Source organism: Neophocaena asiaeorientalis, unplaced genomic scaffold (assembly GCF_003031525.2).
Source record: "Neophocaena asiaeorientalis asiaeorientalis breed wild unplaced genomic scaffold, Neophocaena_asiaeorientalis_V1.1 scaffold19, whole genome shotgun sequence".
Classification (NCBI taxonomy): Eukaryota; Metazoa; Chordata; class Mammalia; order Artiodactyla; family Phocoenidae; genus Neophocaena; species Neophocaena asiaeorientalis.
The window spans coordinates 8,380,375-8,405,983 of NW_020173388.1; the positions used below are offsets into that span (position 1 = coordinate 8,380,375).

The window sequence follows — 25,609 nt, forward strand, 5'->3', positions numbered from 1 at the left end:
TAGCTACTTGGGTCTCCAAGATAATTTCTGACTCCTCAGCTGAGCAAGACTGTAGGGCTCTGCTTGGTTTCTTATGACACAGTTCATACATTGCCTCTGAGCAGGGTTCAACTCATTTTTTCACCCTTTCTCAAGTATCACACTCCTGTGCTGCCTGTTGCCCAATATTTTGAAGACAACTGTTTCACATAGTTTGCTCATTTTGGAGTCAAGCTACTTTTTCATGAGCAAAAGCTAAGTCCACAGTTCAGGTGATTTGTGGGAGCCTAATGCAATGTTCGAACATGATATTTAAAATTCATGATTTATTTCTGAGTCTAAGCATCATTTTGTGAGTTGTATTGACAAACAAACAGTACAAAGTTTCTCCACATAGAAATTAATAAAAAATCTGTGATGACTTAAGAAGTGTTATCTGACTTGGCACTACTGTCAATAGAGCACAACCCCCTCTCTGTGATAGATTCCTGCCCTGCTCTGAATCCCTCTGAGCCCTTCTGTATTTAATTATGTTGCTTAACTAGAAATTTGATACTCTACCAGTCAATCATTAATTAATTAATAATGAACTCCAGGAACTATCTCTCAGTAAATAATATCTTAATAGTTATCATAGTTGAGGTCCTGATTTGTGCTAGACCTCTGGGAAGAGTTTTATGTAGATTATCTCTAATTACCATAAACTGATAAAAAGGATCCCTACCATTATACCCATGAAAAAAACAGAGGCCCAAGACCTCAATACTGTTGCTAATTGGCAGAGCCAGGATGCAAGTCTACATTAGCTTAACTCCAAAGTCTATTAACTTTTCAATATTCCAAGCAGCTGTTAACGTCAGGTGCTAAAATTCCATTACTCAGCTTCTTCTAGATATATAAGAGAATTAATCAAAATTCTGTCAGTTTTTAAGGTCAGTTAAATTCAGACATAATAATACATATTTTTTAATTTTAAATTGCATAATAATTTATGAAGAGTCTTGTAATTTCAGTTACAATAGCAAGATGATAACTTGGTATGTGCAATTCTTAGGGGTAGGACTGTGGCTATGTAGGTTCTAAAATTCTATTTTATTTATTCATTCAGTGGGTCTGGTTTTACAGATTGGATGCTTATAATCTGTAATTAGTGTGTTTTCTCCCTGTAAACAAATTTACCTGAGAAGCTAAATTATAATTAAGGGGTTAGTTTGCTCATCAGCAGAAATCTAGCCAAACATTGAGCACCGCATTTGTGGAAGACAGTTTACTGTATTTTATATATATATAAATATATATATATAATGTAATATACATGTATATATTTGTGTGTTTCAAAGCTTTTGTTTATTTTTTATTGAAGTACACTTGATTTACAATGTCGCTCCAATCTCTGCTATACAGCAAAGTGACTCAGTTATACACATATAGACATTCTTTTTTTAAAATATTCTCTTCCATTATGGTTTATCACAGGTTGAATATAGTTCCCTGTACTATAGAGTAGGACCTTGTTTTTAGATAGATCTTTTAACTAAGAAATAGAGTTTTTTTGTTCCTTTTTTTCATTTTTGAAAATTGAGGTATAGTTGATTTACAATGTTTCAGGTGTACAGCAAAGCGATTGTTTTATATATATGTGTGTATATATCTTCTTTTTCAGATGCTTTTCCATTATAGGTTATTATAATATATTGAATATAATTCCTTGTGTTATACAGTGGATTCTTGTTGTTTAGCTCTTTTGTACATAGTAGTGTGTGTCTGTTAATCCTAAGTTCCTAGTTAATCCCTCCCCTGCTTCCCCTCTAGTAACCAGAAGTTCATTTTCGATTTCTGTTTTGTAAATAAATTCATTTGTATCAGGTTTTCAGATCCCACCCGTAAGTGATATCACATGATAAGAGATAGAGAAGTTTTATAACTTGCCATATAGGTAACACAGCTAGCAAGTGGAAGAGCTGGAATTTGAACCAAAGTGTGTCTAACATCCTAAGCTGATATTCCTGCCTGACTCTCATAGTGAGTGATCTTATGGACACTCCCGACCCCCCTGCCTGGCATGTAACACTACCCATTATTTTTTTCTTAACTGAATAAGAACAATAGCGTTTTCTCAATCTTGCACATTTTACATACTTTGGACTCTGAGTTTACTAAATAAAGAAGAGTTAACAGGTACTTAATAAATGTATATTAAATTAGTATATTGATACATATTAGCTATTTGGGGGAGGCAAATTGATGGAAATCATGGATCATCTCAGAAAAGAACACATTTTCCTGTATATACCAAACCATGTTACAGTATCATGGGGTCCTGGACCCCCAAATTCTGCCAATGGAATTTGTTTGAGAACCTTCGCGTTCAAAGGGCAGTGGGAGGCAGTTCTACTGTTTATCTCTTTATCAGTATTGCTACTCTCAGAACTATACAGCCTCCACTTCCTCTTGCTGGAATCCCAATTAATAAAGTAAGTACAGGTACAAGAAAATACATAAGTTTTTCATCCATCCATTTCAGTGTTACTGAGGCACTGACATGCACTAATGCCTTATTTTCCAAACAGAACCCCCCATGTCCCTCTATCCCCATCATGTTCTTCTTGGTGTCCTTCCTATCTCATTAAATTGCAACCTCTTCTTTAGTTGCTTAGGTCTAAAAAACTCTAAAGTCAACCTTGACTCCACTCTTTCACTCACAGCCCACATCCAATCAATCGGCAAATCTTATTGCCTCTATCTTAAAAATATATCCCCTTCTCATCACCTCCACATCTGCCATCCTGGTCTGCACCACTGCCATCTCTCACTGAATTGCTCTGATAGCCTCCTAACTGTTCTCCACGTGATCTGTCCTCTAAGACCTTAACTCCTACCCCTCCTGCCCTTGCTTCCTCTAACTTAGCCACCTGGCCTCCTTGATGTTCTTTAAATAGTGGAAGCACAGTCCTGTCTTTGGGCTTGGCACATATTTTCTTACCAGGCAGGATCTTCCCCCCAGGACTGGGCATGACCAGCTCTATGCCTACCTTGAGATCTCTGCTAGATGAGATCTTCCCTGACTACCCCATCTAAAACAGTCCTGCCCCATCCCCACACCATTCTCTATCACCCTGCCTTGCTTTATCATATTACTACTCACCATCTGGCTTCTTCTGTGTTTACTGCTTTGTTTATTGTCTTTCCTACCCCATTAGAATGTATACTGCACGAGGGCAGGAACTTAGTTACATCTACTATTGACTTCTCAGTGCTTAGATGGGAGCCTGTCAGTGAATATCTGTTGAATGAATGACTGTGTGTGGCATTGAGCTAGACACTGGAGATACAGTAATGAACAACACAGACACAGTCCCTGCCCTCGTGGAGTTTACAGTTCTTATAGGGGAGACAGACATTAAACAATGACTTACATGAGATTTAATTATTATGGTTATAAGTGCTGAGGAGACATCATTGACCACTCTGACTGCAGGTCTTGGTGTGCTGGAAGACAATCAAATATTTAATAATTTAGGACCAAGAGCCAGAATCCCTTGAATCACACAATTTTGGAAATGAAAATACAAAAGAATCGATATCATGCAAATGAGCATCTATAGTTAGAGGCAGTTTAAATAGGATTATAAAGATTTAGAGGGAGCTGACAAAGCAAGGCTGGGAACCAGACTAAAAGTAGCCTACTAACCAGATAATCCAGTGTGGCTATGTTCTTTCTATCAGTCAAGGTTACTGCAGGTCCCAGGAAAAGAAATCCATTGATAGACTGGGTCAAGCTAATCATACTTTGAAGGGGAAAACAAAACAAAATTAAACATACTCTTACCCTCTTAAACTTGGGTAAATCAGAAAAATATCCTAATGTGTGTGTTGTATATATAAAACAACATTTCTACTTACCTTCAATTTCAGCAAAGACATAATTTTTCCCCAAAAGTTTTCTCGCCCAGCTCCTTTCCTCCCCAAATCTTAGGGCTCCTTGTAAGTGCTTCCTCAGCACTTAATCACGCCGTGTTGTAAGCATCTCTTCCTTTGCCTGTCTCCCTCCTGTGTATAATCTTTAAGGAAGGGCTTGCGTGTGCTCACAGACCTTAGAACAGCACCCAGCACAGTGTGGTGCTTGGGAATTGTACGTTGAATGAGTTCTATGCCTTTATGAAGGATTATTATTTCACGTTGTTAAGTACTCTACACAGAAAACACAGACTTACATTTAAAAAAAACAGAAATGAATTATTTCATTTGGTCACTCTGCTAGAATTATATAATAAATTATTTAGAAACAAGGTATAAATAATGGCTCTGTATCTTTACCTGTTAGTTATTTAATGGCCACATGTACCTGGCTATCAAAAGTTCAGTTGCAACATGTTGAATACAGGTAAGGCTTAAGCAATATGCTGAAAAGCTCCAGTTTAGAGGAAAGTGAAAGGAAGAGAGAGCACGTTATTGTGTCCTCTTGTATCATATGCTATGATTTTGCTCCATTTTGCCTCACAAAAACCTACTGAGGGAGGTTTTATATTTCCATTTTACAGATAAGGAAATTGAGGCTCAGAAAGGTTAAATCATTTTTCCAAGACTACACAACTAATAAGTGTCATCCCGACAATCAAAAATATTCAGTTCACCCTTAATTACAGTTTTGGAATGGGAAAAGTGCATGAAGGGAGTGTGAGAGCTAGTAAGAGAAGGTGCATTCGAGATAAAACAAATGAGTCATTCCAAAGAGGTGAAGTGTTTGTGTTGTGTGTGATTCATTGGGGGAAGAACTATTTTATAATGGCCAGTTCTATGATGTTTTATGAGGTCACCAGGAGTTAAGTTGGCAGGAGGAAGAAAGGTTATTAGAATTATTGTTTCAACCCTTTATTTAATTCATTGAATCATTTAAGAGAGTTTCAAATAACAAGCAATCCATGATGAAATGAATATCCCATAGCTGTATGTGGGAGCAAGTTCCTAATTTGTCATCTTGTTTTATCTTTAGGTATATTTGTTTCAGTTACATCTTTCGTGTATGAGGTAAGACTAGAAAAAGATTGCTCTAAATAACGCTAGTGTACTTCCTAACCATAAAATGTATTTTCTTTCTTTCTGTTTTTTTTTTTTTTTTGGCTGCACCACGTGGCTTGTGGGATCTTAGTTCCCCAACCAGGGATTGAACCCAGGCCCTCAGCAGTGAAAGCACAGAGTCTTCACCACTGGACCACCAGGTAATTTCCAAGAAAATGTATTTTCAACTTTTAAAAGAAAACATGCAAATTTATGACAGTAAACTAATTATTGTAAAATAAAGCTTAACTCTGCTATTTGTCTTTTAAAAATTATGGTAATAGTCACTTATCAAGTGTTTACCATGCTTTAGGAAGTGTAATAAATTCTTCATATTACTATATCTCATTTTAATCCTCTGAACAGATCTGCAAGATATTATCATGTCCATTCCATGGCGACTGAAACTGAGGCCCAGGAGGTTCACTACCATGCTCCAAGTCCCAGAGCTAGGGAACGATGGGGCTGGGTTCAAACCTGGCCTGTGACTCCAAAACCTCTTCATATAAACCTAGCATGGTGTCACAGAAACCACTCCACTGAAAGGTAGGTGGCCATAGTTGGTGTAAGAGAGGCAGAGGTAAAGTGAACATTGAGTTTAAGAACAAAAGGGTTGGGCTTCCCTGGTGGCACAGTGGTTGACGAGTCCGCCTGCTGACGCAAGGGACACGGGTTCGTGCCCTGGTCTGGGAAGATCCCACGTGCCACGGAGCTGCTGGGCCCGTGAGCCATGGCCGCTGAGTCTGCGCGTCTGGAGCCTGTGCTCTGCAACGGGAGAGGCCACAACAGTGAAAGGCCCGCGTACCGCAGAAAAAAAGAACAAAAGGGCCTTTCATTTTAGATAACAAGTATAATTTTCTGAAAGCCCTTACTTCCAGGAAGTAATATCTAACTCAGTATATTAAGGAGGTCCACAGAGGGTCTGAGTACTTTCATGAATGATAGATACCAATTAGGTGATTAAGGAGCATTTAAAATATTTCAAGGAGAAAAGTTCTTAGATGTGAAGGACATAATATGAAAGGTAATAATAAAAACTATCAGTTTTGAGCACTTATGTGCAAGTAATGTGCTAAAAGGTTTACAGGTGTGACCAACTTATAGATGAGAAATTGAATCAGTGGGTGAGAAACAACAGTGTTTCTCATGTATAGTGCTCTTTGCTGTTGCTGTTACAGACATGTTGCTAAAATGGGTGGCTTGACCTGATTTTTCATGTTCTTAGCTTCCAGATCACTAAGGCAGTGTGGTGCCCTGTGGTTAGATAGGCCTTGGTTTAGGGTTGCTGGATAAAAAACCAGAACACCCAGTTAGATTTGAATTTCAAATGAACGTCAAATAATTTTTTAGTATAAGCTTGTCTTGTGCAATATTTGGGACGCACTTATATTGTATTTTTATTTGCTAAATCTGGCAACCCTATCTGGGTGTGAACCACAGCTAACTGATGCTATACTAGCCACTGTGACCTTCAGTAAATGACTTCATGTCCCACCCTTCATTTCCTCCTCTATAAAATGAAATAGATACTGTATTACGGTTTTGGGGTTTAAATCGTTTATTTAGCATTGAGCAAAATTAAATTCCTTCCTGTCTTGAGAATTTCTCTTTGTCTGTCTATTCATCACTTATTTTCCTTTACACCTGTGATTTTAACATTTATCACCATTTTGTGCTTTTTGAAATATTTACAAGTAATTTCATAGAGGTGGGTTTAAGGTCCAGCAATATTACTCAGAGCAAGTGGCTTATTTACCTAAGCAGATTATGTAACTCTGCTTAAAGAGGAGCATAATATAATGAGACTGACACAATAACATTTTAGCATAAAGGTAAATTGTGACACAAGTGGCCACATTGGTTAGTTTGGAGGAAGTTTACAATGAGTTGATTTATCAAAAAAACACACACTAACAGCTTAAAGGGTTGTGTTTAACTACAACATTGCAAAAAACTAAGTCAAAATGGTGTATTTGGTAAAATATTGATTGATGAGTGAAAAATTGAAAGAAGTCAACAAATTACAAGTGAATTACACTTATTTAACTTTATAAAGTCAAACAGGTTAACACAGATTTCTGGAAATTATATTGGCAATACAAATTTAAAGTAATAAGAATGATAATACACTTTAACCTAGTAAGCTCATTTCTAAGAAAATAGTAAATAATCACAGGTGTACATAATTTAAGAATAAGAACGTTCATTTTGAAATGAACCAGAGGAAATATCCAATGACAAGAAAATCAATCAATAAATCATGGAATAATGGAATATGATAGAATATTATGCAGTCTTAAAAAGGATGGTTTAGATTGATATTTAGTAATATAAAAATGATAAATGAAATCAGAATTACTTTATTTAAAAATTGTATGGGTACAGTTATATTTATACATGTATAAACCAAAATGTTAATATTGATTATCTCAGAATGGTAAGAATATATGTTTTATTTTCTTCCTTTCTGTATTGTCCAAATTTTATGAAGCATGCTTTATTTTATAACTAGAAATAAAATATTATTTTTAAAATTCTGGAACCAAAAGCCAATTTTCTGAAATTACTCAGTACTCTGCTAATTTTCTTTGCCAGGAGTCTTGGGTATCTCCTCTTTTAAGAGCTTACTAGCCCCACTGGAATCTGAAGCCGTTTAACTGAGGCAGTAAACGTTACTGGGTTGTTCGGTGGCTAATAAATCAGAAAAAAAAGTTTTGTGAGTATATACACTGTCAAATATTTCATTAAAAATTCGGAGGGAAATTTACTTTTAGGTCATTAGAATAACATTTAGACACGGACTGGCATATCTTAATGTTTTTTGCACATCTAAAGTGTGACTTATTCTTTCAGGGAAGCTCAGACTCATCCTATTTTATTTCTGACCAGATATGTTTCAGACATACAGTTCTTCCACAAAACACACAATAAACAGACCAATGAATAAATAAGTGCACCCTATTTATATTTCAGTAGTTTTTATTGTGATGGCACTGTATTTAAAAATTTAGCCACACTTTGTAAAAACCTAGATAATTCTTTCCAGATTGTAACGCTGGGTGAATTGAAAATATAACTTCAATAAAATTCATCAGTCAACATTACCTTTGGTTAAGTTTATTTGCAAATTTTCTAAGAGGTGTAGTTCTGAGAAAACCCCTTTTATCCCTAACTCTCATACATATTAATAAGCTTGGGCTGTAGCCAAGGATAACGGTGATTTGCTGTTATTTTCATCTGTATATAAATCCGCAAATCCAATACTGACTCATGAAAATCCTCCTTTGTCACTGCCACAGAACTGTTTCTTTCCTTGGGAATGATTAAGAAAACTAGCCATTTGTACATCTTTAAAGAAAGGAAAAAGATCAGCATATTTATTATTTTAAAAAATTAGGACCTCGATTTTGACAATGTTCAGATTTATACTATATCCCTGTTTGTTTAGGATACACCACTGACTTGCATTTCTAGAAGACACAGATATATTGCTTAAGCAACCAAAGGTAAGAACTCAGTGGTAATTACAATTGTATTTTCACATATGTTTATACCTCTGTTTTGATCTGTTTTATCAGCATTTGCTTTGTTTTTCATGTTACATGCTTTCTAGTTACAACTGATGGTTGTATTTTTATTGATTTCTCTGTATTTTTGACAGATAAATGAATATTCTACTAAATACAGTTTTAGTTAAAGATGCTATTTTAGTTAAAAATAACAATAAATAAGGCCTGGCAATATGGTTCTGCTAATCTGAATATCACAACATAGTAAATACTACCTTTCTGCAAGTTTCAAGTTCATTTTTTGAAAGCTGAAGTATAGTTGATTTACAATGTTTTGTTGATTTACATATGTGTGTGTGTGTGTGTGTGTGTGTGTGTGTGTGTATATATATATATATATATGTATTCTTGTTCAGATTCTTTTCCATTATGGGCTATTACAAGATATTGAATATAGTTCCATGTACTATACAGTAGGTCCTTGTTGTTTATCTTCACGTTCATTTTTAGAAGTCAAAACAATACCTTTGGCAGATGTGTTTTTCCCCAAAGGAAGTATCATATACTAGGTTTTCTTTCTCTTTAAAATATTTGAAGGTAGAACACTGTCAAATTCATATAAATCTTCACAAAAATTTAACTCCTGAAAATATGAGCTCCAAGCCATTGGAGACACTTAAGAACTTCTCAAGTGTTAGGTACTTTATAAGCATTATTATAACAACCTGCACACCCCCTTTTAGAGATAAGTGGTCTAAGGAGGTTTAATGGCTCCCTCAAGGCAACATATTCGTATTTTGTGATGGAGCCAGAATTTAGATCACCTTGCCTTCCTTTATTTCCCCATGATAAGCATGTATATTTTAATTAGATTTTTAAAAACATCAATTACTTGACAGTTTTATTTTTATACATTCAAAAACTACTCTTTATCATTTTTGTTGTAATCCTGTTGGCAGGATTACAGGATTTTAAATATTTGTGATTTCCTTCTATATCAGAGGGTTAGACATTATTAAATCAAACTTTTAGAATGTTCCTACTGATAAAGACATATCTTATAATTGGCTTTTCACTATTTGACCTTTTCTGTTTATATATCCCTGAATCAATTTGTTCTACTATATTCATTCTTCCACTTAGCATTCTTTCTATAAACGTTATTCACTCATGTCTTTGTTAGACGAAGCAGGCAGACAAAAGAGAATGAGGGGTGGTGGTAAAGCATCAAGGTGTTAACTGTCAATAAAAAACCTAATAGTTGTTGACTGCACTTTATAGCCCATAGAGAATGCACCCTCTTTACTCTACTCTTGGAGAATTTATAAATATTGATCACAAAAATAATCTCAATAAGGCAAAAAAGTATACAGGCTACGTTCTCTGGTCACAGTCAAATAAAGTTAGAAATTAAAAAGTAAAGTTTAAATTAAGGACCCGACCCCTTAGAAATAAAAAAAAAAATGGTGGGGGGAGAAATATCAAATAACTCTTTAGCTGAAAATAATAGCAAAACAGCTATTGCAAGTCCTTCTCTTTTTCATGGAGGTAATTTTTTAAGCTATGAAGTTTAATAGTGCTGAAAACTTAAAAGTTTGGATGAAATAGATTATTTTCTGCATAAACAGATGTCTAAGTTTAAATTAAAAATTAAATCGATTAAAAATTATGGACATTTTAAAAGGGGGTCCAAAAACTACCTCCAAAAAGCCACTGTAGGGCTTCCCTGGTGGCGCAGTGGTTGAGAGTCCGCCTGCCGATGCAGGGGACACGGGTTCGTGCCCTGGTCCGGGAAGATCCCACATGCTGCGGAGCAGCTGGGCCCGTGAGCCATGGCCGCTGAGCCTGCGCGTCCGGAGCCTGTGCTGCACAACGGGAGAGGCCACAACAGTGAGAGGCCCGCGTACCGCAAAAAAAAAAAAAAAAAAAAAAAAAGCCACTGTACCTTAAATATATTTTACTCGTTAATTTATTCAACAAAGATTTTATTTAGTACCTACTCTGTGCCGGTGATTGTCTTGGACAGAAACTTTGTTTCCTACTGTGTCCCCATCAATAGGTCAAAGGGATAAATCCACATAATGCCAGAGGCTTTCACCTAAGGTAAGAGTGTGTGGGAATTAGGCTGTCATATTTTAAGTTTTGGCTATGGCGCTAATAAACAGCTGGTACATTCCTACATTCCCTTAAAGGAAAAACAGCATGTACCTTCCCATCAGCAGACAACCACCGTGCCAAGATCTTGAACTATGGTAATATAGAGATACTCTATAGTGTGGAACAAGTGCTTATAATTACACCTAACAGTTCTCAAATGTTACAAATGCTCTGAAGTACGAATCAACTTAACTTTAACGATTTATTTAGCTTTAGCTGATGAAAGGTAACTGGTGAAGTTTAACATATATTCTTGATAAAATAGCAAATTAGTAATAAAAGAAAACTTCCTTAACACAATAAAGAAAATTTAATCTGAAATCAGTGGGCAAAATAGGAGAAATTCTAGAGACTGAAACAAGCGAAGGGTATAATATCTATTATTTAACAGCGTTCTGTAACTTCAACTCAACACAATGAAATAAGAAAAAGAAACAAGATATACAATTTGAAGAGATAAAATTATCATTACCTGTGGATATATTATTGTTTACCTAGAAAACGCAATAGGATCAATTTAAAACTATTAAAACTAAAGTTCAATAAGGTGATAGGCTACAAAATAAATATATAAATTAATAGCTCTCCTATAAATTAATAGCAACTAGTTAGACAATATAATAAAAAGATCTTATTTTTAAATACATTGAATACATTTAACTAGAAATGTACATAGCTTATTTAATGAAATTTATAAAGACTTACAAAGTCTACTTACAAAGTAGACTTTAAAAGCCATCAGTAAATGAGGAGACGTCACTTGTCAGATGATTAAATATTTTAATATACTAAGTATGTTGATTCTCCCCAAATTAATCCATAAATCTAATGAAATCTCTTTTTAAAACACATTGTTTTCTTGGGAACTTGATAAACTTATTCTAAAGGCAACTGGGACTAATAAATGTACACATTGTACTGTTGTAGCAATAGCAACTTAAATGTGATCATTAAAATCATGATGGAGTGTAGATGTTTATTTTTTGAGAGTAGTGTTTGTGCAATAAAATAAAAAAATAAAGCAAAACACTTTTGGATGTTTCTTATGAGCCAGGCATTATGTAAGGGGCTGGAAACATAAAAATCAGAGCTCATTGGGTCCTGCTCTCAAGTCTGGTGGGAAAGACACTGATAATTGGATCATGATAAAATAGTGGGTCAGTGCACTCATGATAAGTGCTCCATATTATGTGAGTGCTGAGGGGAAGCCACAAGCACCCAGGCATCCTAATCCCAGCCATTGGAAATATTTGCTTTTTTCTTCATCTCTTACCTTCCTCACATGCTGTTTCTTCTGCTAAGAATGCTCATTTCCTCTACGACCTTAGCAAAGGTAGTACTCATCCTTCAAAACCCAGTTACATATTCCCTGCTTTGGAAAGCTTTTCATGAATCTTCCAACTCCACAGAATTGGGCTTTGAACACATAAAATTGTCATATTGAATTTTTATTACTTACAGTGTTCTCTTGTTAACTTCTTTAGGGCTGGAATTCTGTCTTAGCATTCCATCCTTCCTCTTTTCTTTCTCGCCTTCACACTGCAGCAAGCTACATGACACATAGCACATGCTCAACAAGTACTGAGAAGCAAAAATATTATTTTTTTAATGGAGAATACAATTTATTCTACTTTTTACTTCAAAGTCACAGAAATGACATCCATATAATTATAACAGCTACTCTACATTTTCAAGTTCTCAATCCAAACATATAGGTTAGGACAGGTCACTTTATAGCTGGCAGCATTCATGGAAGGGCCAGTTTCCTCATCAAAAGACAAAATAGGGCTTCCCTGGTGGCGCAGTGGTTGAGAGTCTGCCTGCCCATGCAGGGGACTTGGGTTCGTGCCCCGGTCTGGGAAGATCCCACATGCCGCGGAGCGGCTGGGCCCGTGAGCCATGGCCGCTGAGCCTGCGCGTTCGGAGCCTGTGCTCTGCAAAGGGAGAGGCCACAACAGTGAGAGGCCCGCGTACTGCAAAAAAACCCGAAAAAGTCAAAATAAAGTTGATTGGGAGCCAGGCAGTGCCGTACTCACACATCATCAGAATTATGGAAGTAAAGGAGCAGTCCTTTTTTTTTCCTTTTTAGAGTAGCAAAGGAATAATATAAGATAGCCTGACTTGTGAGCAGCCCCACATGAGGGTGCATAAAAATATTAATTAAATAAAGATTGGATTCTGTTATCTTCAAATTGTTTCAAGTAAAAATATCAACACTTTTAACATGTTCTTTTGGGCATAAGATATAGATTTGTAAGAAAAGCAGGGAAAAAATTATCCTAACTTTCAAATACTCATTGTGACTGACAAAATTTCTGTGTTATTAGAGTCCAGGGGACTTCCAGTGCTGGGTTCTAAGTATTTATTTGTCTTTTTTTTTTTTTTTGCGGTACGCGGGCTTCTCACTGTTGTGGCCTCTCCCGTTGCGGAGCACAGGCTCCGGACGCGCAGGCTCAGCGGCCATGGCTCACGGGCCCAGCCGCTCCGCAGCATGTGGGATCTTCCCGGACCGGGACACGAACCCGCGTCCCCTGCATCGGCAGGCGGACTCCCAACCACTGCGCCACCAGGGAAGCCCCTATTTGTCTTTTTATATGTTTACTCACCTTTACTGTTTCCATCAAAAGTTTGTATTTGCTTTGTCCCAGGGGATATAAAGAGAAAAAGAAAGTTCTCTGCCCTTAGGAAGCTTAGAGAAAAATTGGGAAAGTGGGACATTCATATGCAAACATAGATGTATGTACAAGGAAGTAAATGCTTATGGCTAATGGAATGATTTCAGATATGGTCAGTACATATAATGGATGGTAAAATCACAATAGATTTTGTGGAAGATGGAACCCCAAGTTAGACTTTCCCAAAAGACTTCTTATCAGCATGCATTTCCTGAGAAATTCCATTATGGAACAAATATTTGAGTGAGATACCCTAACATAAAAGGCAAGGAAACCTTCAGGTAATCAGAATTTATTAATTTTTATGGTCAATTTTTAGAATTCAGAATACTTCTGATTCAGTGGGGAAAGTGGGAAGGATAATGCATTGAGGCTTCCACCCATTGCAGAAAGTCTTCATTCTTACCCTTGATTAGTATAACATATTGATTCTAGAGAAAACTTTCTTCGATGATGTAGGGTCTTGCAATGCCCCAGGGTTATAATATATATGATTTTATTGTTATAATCAATACTTTAAATTTATTTGAAAATTTTTCCTAGTTCTGGTCACTAGGAATGGAGTAGCAATTTTTGCTCTTATGATGCTTACTTTTTCTGGCATTTAAATCACTCTGTTCTATCACCGTGTTTTCTTGTGAAATGTTTTGGCTAAAGAAAGGAGTCTGGAACATATATTTGGTTATTCGATGGTTTTGTTAATCGCCTTTTGATGAACTGAGATTTTGCTTAATGATGGCTGCTTTGTAAATTTTCTGTAGATTGTAAAGGTGATGATAATGGCTATGATAATAATGACCTCCTTAGTGAAATTGTTCTTTCTGAGAAAGTGTTGTGTTTTCTCTGTAAGTTGGTAACAATTGGCTTAAGAGCCCAGACCCATCCTTGTGTTTGCTATGGGCACACATAGCAACAGTATTGTGTCAGTTCTATTTTAGTCTTCATGAGAATTACAGTTTGCTTATGATCGTCTAACGATAATAATTAAATAGTTGCTTTGACAGATTTGACTTCTCAAAGTGATAGTTCAAGGAGGGAGGGGTTAAAGAAAGCTGATTTAAAGCATGTTAGCTCTCTTTGTCTCCATAAGAAAGTTGACGGTTGTCTCTCTCTCTCTGAGCTTGGAGGTTATATAACAACATCGTCAACTTGCATCTGTATAAATCTTCACAGCCTTCAATATTGCTTTGTGTATAGTTTTCATTAGCTCCCCATAGAGAATCATTATAGTAGGCAGGGCAGGTATTAGCATCTCCACCTTACGGAAGAGGAAACTGAAGATCTCTGTCAAGGTCTCGCTGGCATTTTGCTGAAGAGCTGGGGCCAGAACCTAAGTGTCTGCCAAACAGGAGATGGTTATTTTCAGGCACTGGCCGCCTCTCGGTTGCAGAGCCAGCAAAGCCTGTTCTGGATGGTTACACAGCTCTGGGAGCATTGTTAAATAGTAAGAAATAACCTTAGCTCTGCAGTTGGATACTGAGATTGGGCAAGGACTGGAAAACTTTATTTTAAAGCAAAAATGCAGACATTAATTATTTTTGCTACTAAACAAAATCCCATTTCAAATACTACCTTTTCTTTCTCATTAAAAAATAAATTAGGAGGGGGCTTCCCTGGTGGCGCAGTGGTTGAGAGTCCACCTGCCGGTGCAGGGGACACGGGTTCGTGCCCCGGTCTGGGAAGATCCCACATGCCGCGGAGCGGCTGGGCCCGTGAGCCATGGCCACTGAGCCTGCACGTCCGGAGCTTGTGCTCCGCAAAGGGAGAGGCCACAACAGTGAGAGGCCTGCATACTGAAAATAAATAAATAAATAAATAAATAAATTAGGAGAAAATACAGAAGACTACAAAGAAGAATGCAAAAATGATGATTCCCATCACTAAAAACTTACCGTTGAACATTAAAGTGTGTATCCTTTCCATGCACAGATGCACAATTTTTAATAAAACAATATGATGCTATAAATAGTGCTCAACAATCTGCTTTTTCTGCTTAACAGTATATTACAAAGATTTCTAGGAGTTGTTAAATAATGTTCTTTTGAAGAAAAATCACAAAATTTTTCCTTTTATTATAAAATTAATTTGTGTTCATTGTATAAAATTCAAACAATACAGAGATCCAGCCTCCAGAGGTAATTGTTATTTACAGTTTACTGCATATCGTTCTGCACTTTTTTACGAGGCCTGAATTTTACTGGTTGCGTCGGCCGATTAGAGTACCTTCTTTAAAAAAGCTTTGCACTAATGGAGAAGAGAGCATCATTTATCTTAAAAAAAGTACCTATTTACCTATTAGTGTGAATATAACAAATAATGTATAAATACCAAGTATACCATTTATCCAATCTTTTGGGACGTTCACAAAGAATTCTACTCCAGAAAGCACCAATACACAGGAATCCTCATACATGTCGAATCATCTTTGGTTATCTTCAAATAATTAAGTGGTGTGGGTGCTCTGAGCTGTGTAATACACAACTGTCTTTGTTTAAAGATGATGCTTTAAAGTCTGTGAACTCTGCCAGCCTTGCCAACTGGATTCCTCAGTTCAGTTATCAGTTTTATCCAGAAGTAGTTCACTGCTTGGGTGACATAATAAAGTCCATTATGAGTCACAACATAGTTGTGATGATAATTAAATGAGAATATAGAAGTTAGATTGCTTTGTATGCCGTACACTGGTAAACAAATATTTGTTGCTAAATGATTTAAGGGATTTACATGTTAGTAAAGTGCATGAATGGCATTAGTAGATCGCAGAATCTTATGCTTAATTCAGAAAGGTAAAATTAAATTGCAATTAATAGAGAGCCAGGGGTACATATTCCCTTAGAGGTAATAATAATGCCTGACACATAGCAGGCATTAATTATGTGTTGAATGGATGAAAGAACTGAACTGAAAAAAAAAATGGACCAAGAATATGCACTTCTTTTTAAAAAATTAATTAATTAATTAATTAATTTTTGGCTGTGTTGGGTCTTCATTGCTGCACATGGGCTTTCTCTAGTAGCGGTGAGCAGGGGCTACTCTTCATTGCGGTGCACAGGCTACTCATTGTCGTGGCTTCTCTTGTTGCCAAGCATGGGCTATAGGTGCGCAGGCTTCAGTAGCTGTGGCACGTAGGCTCAGTAGTTGTGGCTCGCGGACTCTATAGCTCAAGCTCAGTAGTTGTGGCGCACGGGCTTAGTTGCTCCGCGGCATGTGGGATCTTCCCCGGCCAGGGATTGAACCCGTGTCCCCTGCAATGGCAGGTGGATTCTTAACCACTGCGCCACCAGGGAAGCCTGAGAATATAAACCTCTAATTCACAAAGAAGAAATCCAAATAACTAATAAACACATGAGAGTTTGTCCAACTTCGTTAGTAAATGCAAATCAAAAGCCATAGTGCAAAGAAATTTGTCTCATCAAACTGGGGCAAAAACCCCTAAAATCTGACAATATTAAGGGTCGGTCAAGGTGTGGGGGAAATAATATACCTGTATAGAGCTCACAGAATGTAAAATGATACACAGCCTTGGGCAGCAATTTGGCTGGCTCTGAAACTGAAACTAGAACTAGCAGTTCCACTTCTGGTTGTAGACATAAGGACCACTCTTGTACAAGTGTCTAAGGAGACATGCAAAGGATTTTTATTGCAGCACTGCTCATAATAGCAAAAAAAAAACTGGAAAGAACCAATCTTTCATTAATAGAAAGAGGAAGGACGAATAGAAAAAAGGAACAAAATATGATACATATATGTTACAATGTTAACAAACAATATTATAAAATGAAATGGCTCTATGTATATTAGCATAGATCATTTTCAAAACATAATTTTGAGTGGAAAAGCAAGTTGCAGAATTATACACAGGGGAAGATACTGCTTTACACACTTAAACAGCATGTCCCAAGCTATGCATTGGTTATGGATGCTTATGTAAGTATGTAAAAGGGTGGAATGGGCTGGAAGGATACACATCAAATTTACAGTAGTGGTTGCTTCTGGGTAGAGGGTAGAGGGAAGACAAGGTTGGAACTGGGAAGTGGCAGCTTGATAAAAGGGCTTTAACTTTAGGTATAAAGTTTTATTGTTTTTCACATGCCATCAAAGGTGGGGAAGCAAATTTGACAAAAGACAAAAGTTAACGTATATTCCTGGTGGTAGAAGTATAGATAATATAATTTTTGTACTGTTTTGCATTTTGAAATGGGGGTCACTATACATATCCACTAAGTCATTAATTTATATCATACAATATTCAGAAAATACAGTATACCCCTTTCTATGCTTAGTGCCCAGTCTCATCCATGTTTTGCCTTCTTCAGAGGCAGGAAATCACTGTTACCACTATCTTCTTGCATCTTTTTCTCTCTCTGCACACACAAACACACATGAATATATATATGTATTTTTTTCCTATGTATGGTAATATACTGTATCTTTAAGAACTTTTAATACCTGTTCATCTAGAAGTATTTTTTTATTTTTAATGCCTATATAGTATTTCATCCTGTCTTTTTGGAAGGAATAAATGTGGAGGAAGAAAGTGAGAGGGAGGGAGGAAGGGAGATCGGGCCTCCGTTGCAGAAGAAAGGGTAATAAATTCAGTAGACAATGGGGAAATCTTGAAGGTTCTAGAACAAGAATATGATAGTATATCCTCCTTAAGAAGATTAATTTGGGAGTACTTTGCAGGATAAATTGGAGGGTGGGTGAGGCTGGGGATGAATAAATCAGGTAACAGACTTAGTCAAAGATAAGAGGTAACAAGCACCTAATAAACCTTAGTGATAATTAAATGAAAAAGTGGGAGTGTAGGCGGAGCAATTGCAAAATAGGGTATATTAAGACTCTATGACAGAGTGACTGGGTGGGAAGGAAGGAGTTAAAGATAATGAGCTCCAAGTTTTCAGTGAATTAAGTACATGAAAGAACAATGATTCTACAACCAGAAATGGCCAAGTCAGGAAGAAGAGCTGGTTTGACAGGGAGAGAATTGAAAGTCCATTTTCGGACACACTGGACACAGGGCTCTGAAGTGGCTGCTTCAGAAAGTAAATGAAAGGAGCTTGGCTAATAGGAGGTATTCAAAATGTTTGCCGTGAATTAATGAATGAAATACAGTATAGGAGCCAAGGAAGGGAGTCAGGGCTGCTTCTGTGAAATTGGGAGATACCTGCATCGAAGTGAAGGTAGAACTTTTTGGAAGAAAATGGGTGAAAGGACGATCCTGTTTGTTTCTCAGCAGCGCAGGATGTTGAATGTGGGACTGTGCATATTACTAATTTCTGTGTAATATGTGGTCCTACTACTATAAATGGAGGGAACAGCGGAAAAAATTGCTGGGGCACTCTGGCGCTTTGGCAGTCTGGAACTTATTACTGATTGGTGAAAAAGTGAGATCCATATCCATGCCACCTTTCTAGTGGCTGCAGGATCATCAGATTCAAGTGTCCTTACAGTCCTGACTCGCTGCACCAGGGTTTTATGGGTTGGGAGAAAGTGATAAACAGAGGAAGTGGGGAAGGAGACTTTAAAAAAGAGGTTGGAGTAGAAGCAAATCAGAGATGATTTGGATTCGTTTCCTCATCATTTCCATCCCTGCTCCCTTTGACCTGCACTAATTCATTTACTCATTCATTCTTTCCACAAACATAATTGGGTACTTGCTAGGTTCAATGCACTGTTCTTAAAGCTAAGGATATATAGGAATGAAACACAAAACAAAAAGTAACCCTTCTCTTAGAGTGGTCAGTCTAGTGAAATTACAGGAAAATCCTTTCTGGTATTTTTCCTAAGGCTAATAGTGGATTCAGAATTTCTACACAGTAAGGGCTTAGGGCAGCCATCTGGTGGGCACTAGGAACTTATTGTAAAGCTATATTTATTTACCAAATCAACTTGTTGTTTTTTTTTTTTTTTAAGTGTATTATTTGGTGGTGGCTTGGGCTCCTCAAGGATGTCACTGGAAGTTAAAACCCCCAAGGCCACCCTTTTGTTTAAGTCAATGTTTTAAGACATGCTTTTTGAGTTTATATCACTGCATTGTAAATAATTAACTGAATCCAAAAAGCACACCTCTGTGGAGTGTGAAGCCTGCACTGATAGGAATGAAGCAGGGACAAACAAGTGTCACTTGGGGCCATTGGTGACTGAGTTCCTGTGTCACGCCTGTTCTGAGCAGTGCAGGAAAGAGCTTGACCTTTGCAACCTGTTTGTGCATACCAGCGTGGTCACATGACCCTGGGCAAATCCTTTACCCTCTCTGAGCTTCATATCTTCCCCTGTGAGATGGAGAAGATAAAGCCATGCTGCAGATTCTTACGTGAATTAAATCTGCTAACCTGATGTAATGCCTGACCTGGAGCAGGCTCTCCATAGACATTTCTTACCTTTGTCTCTTTGTTTCTGTGGTCTCCAAGTGAGTAACAGAGGCTGAAAGAGGAGAATGGGCAACACATAGAAGTTCTTTCTCACTTGCCTGTTCTCATCCTGCCTAAATCTGTCATACCCAGGTGGGAAGGACTCACCTTCCCAGAGGCGTTCTCCCCGAAGCAATCAGAAATATTTCACTTCAAGTCTGAAGAACTGTTGAGAATTTGGACAGATTCGGATGATGCACAGACTAGGCACACCTGATCCACTTAGAAAGAAGCTGACATTTTCCGACCTCTCAACTGCCTTTTCTAAATCCTTCACTACACGCTTTTCTTTTCCCACTCTCTTCCCACTGGAGCTGGTCTTGGGCATCTGCTGACCTGCCAATTGCTGCTCCACATTCATCAAATAATATGGTACCTACCATTCAGACGTCCCTTTCCTACTGAGTCTCACTGTCATTCGGGGCAGCCTCCACAGCTATGAAATGTGATGCATCCGAGACATCTGAGTCCCTAGCTTCACAAATTCTTTTCTTCCCTTTGCTTCAGCCTCTCCACCGTGGCCACCTGAGTCCTTGAATCCAAGGTGCTTCACCTCCACAACGGTAACCTCTAGTACAGCATCTTATTTCCTGAACACAGTTTCCTCTGTTTCCAGCTCTTACTCTCTGTCTCACTAAACCTGTTCTTCAACCTTACTGAGATATTTGTGCCCTTGATCTTCAACTTCCTAATAAATCCTTCCTTCCTATCATTCTGTCCCTCCTTCAGCTTAAGGTCTGTGTTTTTTTATTTAGATGAGTCTCTCCTTACCTCCTCTGCCCCCTTTGTCCCTCCACCCCAACTGCTGACCCCAATCTCAGATCATTCCAGGTATCTGCCTTTGGGGCTTTTTCCTACCGGAACTACTAGGCATGGTGAGAGATCACAGCACCGTGTGCACTGTTGCATCAGTTGGGACCCAGGGATACCTGTAATCCTTCCACAGTTTCCTACCCCAGCTCTTTTCTGTTGCCTCACGCAATTGGAAAACTGGACAAGGCCCCACTTGGAATCCTCCAGGGACTCCTCATCCTTGTTAAGGTAACAGAGCATCCAATGCAGGTAGTGAATCAACCCCTGCCTTCCTCTCCACCTCTTTTCTTGTCATTTACTCACTGAGCCATATTCTCCATGACTCAATCTGCTGTGGTTTCCTGAAGGCACCCTGCTCTCTCACATGTTTGTTTTCCTGTACTTGCTACTACTTCTGCCTAGAATGTCGCTCCACGTTGTGGTATGCTGGACAGGTACCTGCCCTTTGTCCAAGATCTCTCTAGCCTGGCCTTTTCAGGAAGCTTTATCTCAAGCTCACTGCAGAGGATTTAGTACATCTCCCCTTGGGACCCACAGCACCCCTGGCCTGCCATCTCTGTGTGCTGGATAGCAGCTGTTTGACCCTCCAAATCCCCTTTCACCCTGTATTGGCTTAAAACGACAGAGATTTATTGTCTCCATTCTAGAAGCCGGAAGTACCACATCAAGAAACTGGTGAGGCCATGCTCCCTCCGAAGGCACGAGGGAAGAATCTGTTCCACGTCTCTCTTCTAGCTTCTGGTAGCCGCAGGTATTCCTTGGTTTGTGGATGCATCACTCGAGTCCTCCATCCCCACATAGTGTTTTCTTTGTGTATCCGCACAGTCTTCCCTCTGTGTCCAAATTTCCCTTTTTTCAGCTATCAAATTTTTCTCATAACACTATTAAAATAATAATTTTAATATTTTAATATTTCACTAATTTTGAAACAAAGAAAAAATAATCTTCGAAATTGAAGAGGTGACTGACAATTATCAACACTTATTTTAGTTCTTTTATGGGTCCCAAACCTTTTATTCAGTGTGGCACTCTTGTCTTGTTCCCCAGTATTAGTTGTGAGCTCTTTAGGGCCATAATCATATTTGGGCTTCTTTCTGACAGCACCTGGCAGAGAACTTTGTACATAGTATTTATTTCTTGAATTGGACACAGACATTCATTTCTTGGAATGTATATGTTTCATTTAAATTTCATTGTCTAATTCATTGCTAACATACAGAAATAAAATGAACTTTTTTACATTGACTTTTTGTCATGTGACCTTGCTAAGTTCACTTATTTGTTCTAATATTTTTCTATAGATTTTTTAGTGTTGTTTACATATACTATCATTTCATCTGAAAATATAATTTCACTTTTTTCCAATATAGACCCTCATTCTTTCTTCCTTCCTTCCCTCCTTCCCTACGTGTCCTTCCTCTCCCCCTCCCCGCCTCCTCCTGCCTTGAAGCCTTTCTTGACCACTATTTTATCTTTCCCACTACTATATTCAGAAATACAGATATGACTGGGGTCGTGCACCAAGGGCCAATAGCATAGAGTAATGTTTCTTTAGGTGTGATACAGGAACTGAAATAGAATTACTTAACGGTGTTTGATAAAACTGTAGATTCCTGGGGCCCATGTCGTTCCTCATTCATACTCTGAGAGCAGGGCCCTGGAATCTGCATTTTAAACAAGCTTCACAGGTATCATTCATACTAAATTTAGAAAACCTCTGCGTCATACTTAATTATGTTTGTATGTGTGGGTTTGTGTGTGTGTGGGTACACAGCATATCTTTCTGCTATTTGATATGGAAAAGATAAAAACTAAGGCTCAGCAAGGTTAAAACGCTCACTTGAATTCATTCAACAAATAAGTGGCAGAGGCAGGTTTTGAACCCAAGTCAGAGCCTGACTGCTTCCTGGGCATTCATAGTTTATGTTCCAAGTTAATTTTGCCTGAATTGTTCATAAGATTTTCCCAATCATTTGCTTTGCTTTAGCTTTGTGAAGTTTTTTTTACAGCCTCACATAAGGGAGAAAGTTTTATGATTCATTTAAAAATGAAATCTGAAACTTACTTTCTAAAAGCAGTTGTTTCCTTTTGATTTGCAAATTTTTATTCAAAGATTCATGTTTGAAAACCAGCAAAGCAATGAATTCTCTAAAAGAAGAATTTTTTGGTTCTTTTCAGATGTCTTGTTAACAATCCTGTGAGACCAAAAGAGTTGAAAAGTATATGAAAAGAATCAACAATTACTATTAAAAATCCTTTCTCAAACTACAAATTTTACCTTTAATACATGAAAAAAATTTTAATGCAAAAATTAAATATTAGCAGCTAGGATTCAATACATATGAAAAGAACTTACCATAATCAAGAAGAGTTTATTCCATAACTATTAAAATAATTTATTAAAGTAGCTCGCCATGTTAATAGGGAAAATTAAAAGGAAAAAAGGATTATTTCTATAAAAGGAAGAGAGCCTTAACAAAGATCAACATTTATTCCAATTTCTAATTTTTAAAAATTGGTAAAATGTGAATAAATGGAGATTTCTCTAACATGAATCAAACATCTCTCTTAAGCTAACAGTCAGCAATATGCTTAAGAGTGAAACTCTAAAACATTCTCATAAAGCCAAGAACCATACTAGGTATCTCTTAAGACAGTTGTCCAGTTGTTAAGACTCTGTGCTTCCATTGCAGGGGGCACGGTTTTGATCCCTGGTTAGGGAACTAGGATCCTGCATGCTGCGTGGGCAAAAAAAAAAAAAAAAAAAAAAGATTGTTACTTGTTCTGTTCTGGAATTTTTAGTCAAAGTAACTAGACATCAAAGCTAAATACCTCATGAAAAAGAGGAAAGAATAATTTGTGTAAGTACTATGATTGCATTACTGAAAACAGAAATTATGTAAGAAAAACTATTAGAAATAATTTTTGTAAAGCTCAGTTAAGTTGGCTGGTTTCAAGCTAAATAAATAAATAAAATATTTTTATGATATAGCAAAAGCAATGAGTTAAAATATATCAAGGGAAAACTATCTTAACTATCTTAATAGAAACAAAAATACAAAACATCTAGAAATTAATAAAAATGTAGGATTGATATGTAGAAACTTTTTCAAAAACATAGAGGAAAATAATTTCCCAACTTATTTTATAATTTTAATGCAAACTCCATCAAAATCTTTACGGGTGACAAGGCAAATTTAGAATGATGACATTTCAAACCAGTAGGGAAAAGATGGACTATTGGTTATTAATTTAGTGCTATTTATACTATTGACTAGTCATTTAGAAAATATAAAGTTGAATCCCTACCTCACACCTTACACCAAAACAAATTTGATAGATTAAAATCTAAATGTGAAAAAAGAAACCATAAAAGCAGTGGAGAAAATGTGTTGATAAATAATTATACGGTCTGGTGTGGAATTTTGAGTATCTTTATTTTTCTATTTATATTTTCTGTTTTCTTTCTTCCTAGAGTGAATATGTATTAAAAAGTGATTGTGTGATATAAAAAAAAGTTTTTTCCTATGTAGAGCACTTAGGCCAACAAGAAATTATGGGACAAGGGAAGTGATTCTTTTTTTCTTCAGGTCCAAGCAAAGCCCAGGTTTGGTTCATTCTGACATATTGGATAATATTAGTTGTCCTTGTTTAATCTTTTTTACTCAAGTAGTTTTTTCTATGTTGTGATGGATGAAATAATCATATATTCTCCTTTTCCTAATCATAAGGCACGGGGTCTCCCAGAAGGAGTGGTGATTGATGACAATAGGAAGCCAGCATGCTATCAATATAACCAGAATATCCATGCTGTTGCTGAAAAGGAGTCAATGAAACAATTCTCTTCTTAAAGTGGTTGTTTCTTTAAAAGTTACTTTAATTACATTTTAAAATATGTGCACACTTTTATTAACAGACATTACAAAAATTCTCTGTTTACTATTTATTGACTACTGGCTGCTAGTTGTTTTCATTAGTTGTATGACTACTAGGGTGAAATAAAGAGCATTATTTATGGCTATCCTCACTGGAAGATGTAATGTTTTAAAAAATGAAGTGTGCTTTTTACATTTTCCCACATCAAATGATTTTTTTCTTTTTCTTTTTTTGGTTTTTGCTTTTCTATTTTATTCATAACAAAGGCAAGTTTCCCTCCAAAACCCAGAGATCGGTGGTAGAAAAATAACAAAGGAAAAATCCCCAATCCGTATAATAAAAACCTGGGAGTGCAGGTTAGGGGGTGTGTGTTGTGGAAGAGGGGAGGGATGGATGGATAACCAGCCACAGAGGATCAGGTGGAGGTTTGGTACCTGCTGAAGTTGTCCAGGACCCGTCATCCTCTCAGCATGTTGGCCTTCTGTGGGTCTTCGTCAGCAGGACCATAGCAAGTGACATTCAGTACAAGAGCTGGTGTTCTTGGAGCCCATGAACAGATACTGGGGTTTTGTTTTGTCGACTGGAAAAAACGCACAACTTAAAAGTTGAGAATTATATTTTATTCGGGGACATTACTGAGGACTATAGTCCAGGAAGGCAACCTCTCAGATAACTCTGAGGGACTGATCCAAAGAGGTAAGGGAGGAACAAGAATATATAGGAGTTTTTACTGGGAAAAAAGAAAAATCATGTAGTCGAACATCAAAAGATTACTGCTAATCACAAAAAGACTTCTCAAGTTAATGATTTTAGTGCTTTTCTATGTATGGGAAGAGTCAAGAGTCTGGGCTCATTGAAATTATTCCTTTGATATGCATCTTAACTATCAAGGGCCAGTATCCTGTTTTCTCCATCCTGAATTCCCCCAAGGGCGCACCTACCCTGGCGTCTGCAGTGGCTGATGGCTGGATAGTGGACAACATTCATCTGTTGTTTACTGGAATGGTAGACAACATTCTTTGTTTACTGAAACAGCAGCATTTTAAAAAATCCACAGTGTCCTTTTGTTTTTCTGCGGACACCTAGCACTTTATTAGTGGGGAGCCTTGGTCTGGGAGAGGGGAGGCTG

At 37.2% G+C, this 25,609-nt stretch overlaps 1 protein-coding gene across 1 annotated transcript in view; it reads left to right on the forward strand.

Annotated features, from left to right (window-relative positions):
- The first annotated feature begins 5,173 nt into the window (after positions 1 to 5,173).
- The window catches only part of CNGA1 (cyclic nucleotide gated channel subunit alpha 1), a 34,349-nt gene continuing 13,913 nt past the window's right edge, over positions 5,174 to 25,609 (forward strand). Inside the window, exons 1-3 of the mRNA XM_024746711.1 lie at positions 5,174 to 5,198; positions 5,404 to 5,583; positions 8,486 to 8,543. The gene's annotated coding sequence lies outside the window, so the exon portion shown is untranslated. The remainder of the gene's footprint in view (positions 5,199 to 5,403; positions 5,584 to 8,485; positions 8,544 to 25,609) is intronic.